The sequence below is a fragment of the Nannobrachium achirus genome, assembly GCF_963921795.1.
Source record: "Nannobrachium achirus genome assembly, chromosome: 17".
Classification (NCBI taxonomy): Eukaryota; Metazoa; Chordata; class Actinopteri; order Myctophiformes; family Myctophidae; genus Nannobrachium; species Nannobrachium achirus.
Genome location: NC_137824.1, coordinates 21263440 through 21271011, shown reverse-complemented (window position 1 = coordinate 21271011; position 7572 = coordinate 21263440).

Below are 7572 nucleotides of genomic sequence, written 5' to 3'. Positions count from 1 at the left end.
GGAGGGAGGGGAGAAAAGCATATCGTCGTTGTCGAGTGTAAACCTCGTATCTCCAAGTTTCAAATTTGTATGTTCTTTCGCAAAGCAAAGCCCTGCTTCATCGTACAAGGCTGTCACACAAAAATAGTGAAAACAGCAGATCTACAAGCACACAACGCCTCGCGGGTGCGAGGTGTTGTGTGCTTGTAGATCGGCTGTTTTCACTAGTTTAAATCATTTTTAAAATGAAAAATGCAAAAAGAACGGTTTTGGACATACAAGGTTTTCACCTGACAACGACGATATATAGGAAGTGTTTGATTGGGCAACAGAACGTGGTGTGTGCGCGCTTGTGTGCGTGCGTGGCGTGCGTTTGTGAAACCCTAGGCTATATCAGGGGTCTTCAACGTTTTCAGATTTGTGTTTTCAGATATTTAACCACTTGAACCGTCAATACTTAATAAAGTTAATAGACATTCTTTTTCCCCTCTACACCAAATCTCTTTGCCGAAAAAAGCTCACAACGCCTCGCAGGTCCGAGACGTTGTGAGATTGTAGATCTGCTATTTTTGGCTTAAGTTCTCAGGATATGGACAAGTGCACGTATATAAAAAAGGAGAAAAAAAAAAGGTTTTTTTATCACACAAAGATTTGGAGGACCCCCTGTAGTGACTCTGAGGACCCCCTGTTGAAGACCCTTGCCCTAAATTACGGTTGAGTGGAGTCCCTCAGGGCTCTATACAAGTGTCTTTTCTGTTATTGTGGGAAAGGAAGGCGCTTGCTGAAAAGTAGCCGATCGGCACAGGTGCCGTGCCTGGTGTGATCTTGTTGATCTGCTATTTTCTGCTTATAGGATGCTGAGTGGTTTGCGATGGTCAAGATGGGGTGGGGGCCCGCGATGGTGCTGTTGACATTTTCAAGTGGGCCCTGATCTGATTGACAAGGAAACAGAAAAAAATGGTTGAAAGGGAAACTGCGGTCACACACACACACACACACACACACACACACACACACACACACACACACACACACACACACACACACACACACACACACACACACGTACACTGACAGAGTGCTCGCTGGTCCCCGGACTGCATGGCCATAGATTATTCATAAGAGGGGGAGGTTGCCACCGGGAGCTGAGGTGGGGGCGGTTTTGAGGGATGTACGTGTGTCACACCAGCTGACAGTTGCATGATGGGAAAGATCTTTTTACACTCTTTGAGCAGAGCCTGACTCAGCGGCTCACGTCCGCTTCCCTCAGATCAACCCCCCAGCCCTCCCCCTCCTGAGATAAGCTCTATATCGTCGCTGACAGGTGGAAACCTTGTATGTCCAAAACCGTTCGTTTTGTATTTATCATTTTAAAAATGATTTAAACTACAGTAGTGAAAACAGAAGATCTACAAGCACACAACGGGGCGTTGTGTGCTTGTAGATCCTCTGTTTTCACTACTTTTGTGCAACTGCCTTGTATGATGAAGCAGGGCTTTACTTTGCGAAAAATCTACAAATGTGAAACTTGGAGATACGAGGTTTCTGCCCGACAGTGACGATATACTGTACTTCAGCAAAGGATGGTACGCTGACCTCAAAATCTGGTATAGGTGCGTAGTATAAAGTCCCAGCCCAGCACTGGGTTCTAATCCAACCATTTTTGGGCGTTCTCAAGGACGATGTTTCTCGTTAATCTGTCCTCTGTCCACTTGCACCACCAACGACCAGATTCTTGTCATTTCGGTTTGCGCTAGGCTTCGCTCTCTGTGAATGATCCCAGGATTACAAATCCCAGAGTACAAATGACTTCATAATAAAACTGTAATGTTATTACGGAGACAAAATTCCATGTATGTTTGATTTTTGAGCGTCCATATTCGGGGAACTTTAGACAAAAATAGCAGATCTACAAGCTCACAACACCACGCAGCTTGTGGATCGGCTATTTTCTGCAAAGAGGTTTGGTGTAGAGGGGGAACAAAGAGCAGACTACAGAGTGAAAAGTGAAGTTTGTTATTATTGACGGTTCAATTGGTTAAATATCTGAAAACAAAATTGACATGAATCCAAAATACACTGATGATCGTCAAACTGCCAAAGGTTGTGGGTCCCTGCTTCATCTCTCTCTCTCAACTAAGGGGTCCTTGGCCTGAAGACGTTGAAGACCCCCTGAGTTAAAGAGTTAAGTGTCAGCGTCAAGCCACTGTCTGTCAGCTTAACTGTATTTAGCTGTTCCCCACCGCCCCCACCTCCCCACCGCCCCACCGGCCGTCTATTGGCCTGCGCTGGTGATTGCTTGGTCACCCAGGACACAGCCATCAGTCACTGGGATGACACCGTACATCATCCCCAACAGCTGCAATCAATTTTGGGGCGAAGATGAAAAAAAAAAAGTGTCACACGCTCCTGCCCCGCAGTGGGGGATTTACGGCAGGCATCTCAACGTCGTGCCAGGCTACTTTATGACAAGAGCCAAACATCTGCACTCACGTCCTGCTCATTAGCCTCGCAGTGCCGCATGCTTATTCCCGTTCCTGTGTGGTTGTAGTTTTTTATTTATTTTCTCACTGCTCTTTAGTTCTGTCAAATTAGAAGTCCTTAGTGTCAATTTAGTGTAAAATCCCCCCCATGCACAGAATGTCCAGAAACACCAAAAGGATGTTAGTGTGATCTAGCCAAAGGTTCCCAAACGTTTCAGTGCCGCGACCCCCCCCCCCCCCAAAAAAAAATAAAAATAATCACCTGACAAGCACACTTTGAATTGTAGACATTACATTTTAGTTTGACTCAGTTCCAAGATGAATAATGTGCAAATAGCCGAAATACAAGCTCACAACGCCTCGCAAGTGCGAGGCGTTGTGAGCTTGTAGATTGTAGATCACAATGTTTGCCTCTTTATTACGTAATAATAATAATAGACAATTTGCCAATTTGGTATTCAAAGTCAAATTACATAGCTTTTGAAATGTGCAGGAAAGCAGATAGGCCTACCCTGTAACACACTTATACTGCATGTTGGTTTGTTTTCTGTTGAGTGAGAAAACAATGTTGCACATTAAGCTACCGGTGATCATCTGGAGACCCCCCAAAATAATTTGGGACCCCCACTTCACCTGACTCCTACTTTGGGAGCCACTGCTCTGGCCAGCAATACCCGCAGTGTTTAGCTTTTTTGTAATTTCGTTACGCCGTTGTTTTCTTGGAATCCTCCGTGCCTCCGTTCCTCCTCCAAAAGCCACGTCCGACGTACAGTAAACTACTTTGTTGAGCGATGAGAATGAGCTGTAAATCTAAATAGAAGTGTAGAGCCGTTCGTTGGCTTTTAGCTCGTAAATGGATCTCGCACCCCCCCCCCCCAACCACCTCCCCCTTCGTCTCTAAAAGCACCACCAGGTGAATTATAGGATCCACCGTATGCCGTCCTCACCCTGGACCATAACTCTCTCTCTCTCTCTCTCTCTCTCTCTCTCTCTCTCTCTCTCTCTCTCTCTCTCTCTCTCTCTCTCTCTCTCTCTCTCTCTCTCTCTCTCTCTCTCTCTCTCTCTCTCTCTCTCTCTCTCTCTCTCTCTCTCTCTCTCTCTCACACACACACACACACACACACACACACACACACACACACACACACACACACACACACACACACACACACACATTGAATGAGAGCTGTGTCCAAAATTCTGACTGGTAGGGGTGTGTATATATCAATGTCGGGCAGAAACCTCATATCTCCAAGTTTCAAATTTGCATGTTTTTCCGTAAATTAAAGCCCTGCTTCATCATATAAGACTGTTGCACAAAACTAGTGAAAATACCAGATCTACAAGCACACAGCGCTTTGCGGTGCGAGGCGTTGTGTGCTTGTAGATCGGCTATTACCACCCGACAATGACGATTTCTGTTCTCTGTGGAGTGGTCTCGTAGACTAGAGACAGACAGACAGACAGACAGACAGACAGACAGACAGACAGACAGACAGACAGACAGACAGACAGACAGACAGACAGACAGACAGACATGGCGGCTGGGGGTACTGAAAGTGATGTGGGTCTCTGCTGGGATGCGGAGAGATTTAGTGATGAGTCTCTTGCAGTCTCTGTTTTATTTGGGTTCGGGTGAAATATGGCGGCGTACATACAGTACTGTACACCATGTGCTCAGACTCAGAGGAGGTCGTGTAAACCAGCCATAAATAAAGGCGTCTCCTCTGAGAGACAGACTTGACGGACAGACGACTGTCCCCCAACACTTAACCCTGCCGCGTCGTAAAGAAAAAGACGACGTGCAATTGGGATCCGGTGAACCTTATCCTCTTATACCAGTGGTTCTCAACCTGTGAGTCGGGGCCCCCGCAGATGATTAACTTAATGTGCAACCTTGTGTTCCCTCTCAATAGTAATCAAACCAACATTAAGTTTAGGTGTATAGAGCTTATATGCTTATTTCTAAAGTGGCAATTTAAGGACTTTTTAAATACCTCTAAAATGACAAATTAAACATTGACCAAATTTTCAAATATCATAGAGGCAGAAATTGTGAAAATAGCCGATCTATATGGTCACAAGCCTCGCAACTCGAGGCGTTGTATGTAGATCTGATATTGATAGTAGATATTAATTTTGACCATTTGAAAATTGCAAATCTACTTCTGCTATTTTCAAAATATTTCCAAACATTTGAAAACTTGTGAAATGGGTCATTTTGCATAATGAGTACTTTATACTTTTGTTACTTTAGGTAAATTTTGATACCAATACTTTTGTATTTTTGCTCAAGTACATTTTTATTTCTGGACTTTATATGGTGATAATATGGTATATTTTTCCTGCTCTGTCTGTGTTTCAGAGGGCTGTGGACAGTTGAGAAACTCGCCTACCTGGCTGTGACATGATCGTTACGCAGGTATGTTTTAATTTAATTTGTTTATTAACACAAAAACAATGGCTTCTATCCACCTGTTTCCGCAAGAATTTACTGTAGCATTATCTGTGGGACACTTCCGGAGAACAGCTGACATACACGTCGCGTCGCAGATGCAACTGTTGTGAGCTTGTAGATCACACTCGACTGCAACGCCGGAAGCTGCCGCCACACCATCTGCGCAATGCACGATGGGACGTTGGAAAGTTGTGGATAATCATAGTCTGCTGGTGACTTTCCATGAATAGAAAGCCTGGCGTTTCTGAACTGTCCAAAGCTCTCCTGTGAGTGAGTAGACATAAATGGCACCATATAATCAGCATTAGTGAGGACCAATTACATGAAAAATGGGCGAAGTAGTGCTTTGACGTCATTGTTCTTATGTGCTTTCCCTCGTGTGTGTATGTGCGTGCGTGTGTGTGTGTGTGTGTGTGCATGCACCCTTAAGGCAGACGCAGAGGGAGATATGATGATGTGTGCATGTGTCACATACAAATACAAACAAAGCGAATTGTGGAGAAAGTTTTGTAAATCTTTGCCTACAGCATCACAACCCCAATATGGGGACGACAGTGTTTATTGCATGCTTAATGGGGGCAGCAAAGCAGGCCTGTCCCGCTCGTATTACTGCTCAGGGCTCATTAATGACAGCTCCGCGCATTTCATTTCACATGCAGCGTGCTGCAACTTTTTAGTTTGAAAACAAAACAAAGGGAGACATGGTGTGATCTGCGGACTGCATATCTCCGCCCGGCTGGGTTGTGTTGCCCTGTCGTCGGGTGCACTACCGCCAGCAGCTGTGGGGGGGAAGCTTGTTTGATTTTCCCACTGGAGCTGAGCAGTGGCCACGGCCAACGCGGAAGTGCCTCTCTCACCGTTTTAGCCAATCTGATCTGACCGCGACGCAGGCTCACCGTCCGTCTCAAGTGGACTCAGCGCCGTTCGAGTTACGTTCTGATAGGGACAGAATAGTAGGCGAGAGCGTTTGGCTGCTGGCCAATCACAGCGCATCCTTGCATATGCTCCTCCCCCCCCTCTCTTCAGCTCCAGTAGGAATAGTACACTCGTGGGGGGAAACAGCTTATTTCATTTTTATTGTTTTTACATTTGTGCCTCCCCAGAAGCAGTGGTGTAAAGTAACTCAAGTAAATGTACTCAAGTACAGTACATGAAGGGATAGTTCACAACCCCAAATGTTTTTTCTTTTCTTTTTTTTTTCCTTCTATCGATTACTCACCCCATGGAGACTTGAATTCATGGATATTTATTTATTTTAGTTTTTGTCGCATTCCTAAGTCAATCATTTGAGGATATCCAATACTTTTACTTCTATCTCACTACTTCAAATATTGTAATTTTCACTCCACCTCAATTCTTTGAAGTCTGTAGTTACTAGTTTGGATTACTATTACCAAACCACTTCAGACCTGTAATAGCCTACTTTGGCAATTTGAAAATAGCTGATCTGCAGTAGATCTGATTTCATACATTGAAAACTTGGGAAAATAGTTGATAATTTTACTGCATTTGGAGGTGTGCTCTATACCAGTGGTTCTCAACCTGAGGGTCGGGACCCCCGGGACCCCCAGGGGGGTCGCCATATTATTTTGGGGGGTCCCCAGATGATTAACTTAATGTGCAACATTGTTTTGTCTCTCAACAGTAAACAAACCAACATAAAGTTTAAGTGTATAGAGGGTATCTGCACATTTCTAAAGTGACAATTTAAGGACATTTTAATGCCTCTAAAATGACAAATTAAACATTGGCAAAATTGTCAAATATTAGAGGCAGAATTTGTGAGGGAGTCCCCAGTTAAAATAGGATTATTTTTGGGGTCACGGCCTGAAAAGGATGAGAAACACTGCTCTATACCATAGGGAAATGAAGAGGCCAGCAGAGGTGTGAATGGAAGTAAATGAGAGAACTCCAGAGAGAGACAGAGACGGTGGTAATTGGTGGAGCCAGACGGGCGGTGGCCTTAGCGAGGGGCTTACAGGGCTTGTCAGAGTGGGTCCTGGGGACCCCTGGGCGGTCCCCGGAGAACAGCTGACATCCTGTCCCTCTCTGTGTGTGTGTGTATGTATGTATGTGCGTGCGTGCACACGTGCATGTGTGTTCGCACAGGGGCGTCACAAGGGGGGGGAAAAGTGGGACTGAGTTACTAGGGCCCACGGTAGAGGGGCCTTAATTATTTTATGCTTTAACTATTGAAAAATAGCAGATATACAAGCTGCAAGCTTGTAGATCTGCTATTTTTTAAAAGTCGTGAAAATGTGTGCAAATCTTTGGATATATTATGTACTTTTTAAGCGAACATTTGTAACTTAAATTTTGTTTCTGGGTGGTCCCTGGAACTAAATATTTTGAGATGGGGCTCCGTGGCCAAATAGGTATCATTTTGGGGGTCCACTGACCACTGACAGAAACATTGTTTTTTCAAAAAACCTTAGAAGGATTTGAAATATTTAAAGACTTGCACACATTTCACGATTTTTCAAAAATAGCAGATCTACAAGTTTGCAGAGTGCCGCGCTGTGAGCTTGTATACCGGTATCTGGTATTTTTCAATAGCTAAAGCACAAAATGTGAGTGAATCCTTGTACCCAGGGCCCAGAATTTGGTGTGACACCCCTGTGTGCGCAGCCGGGTGTCCGGCTAGCCACGGGG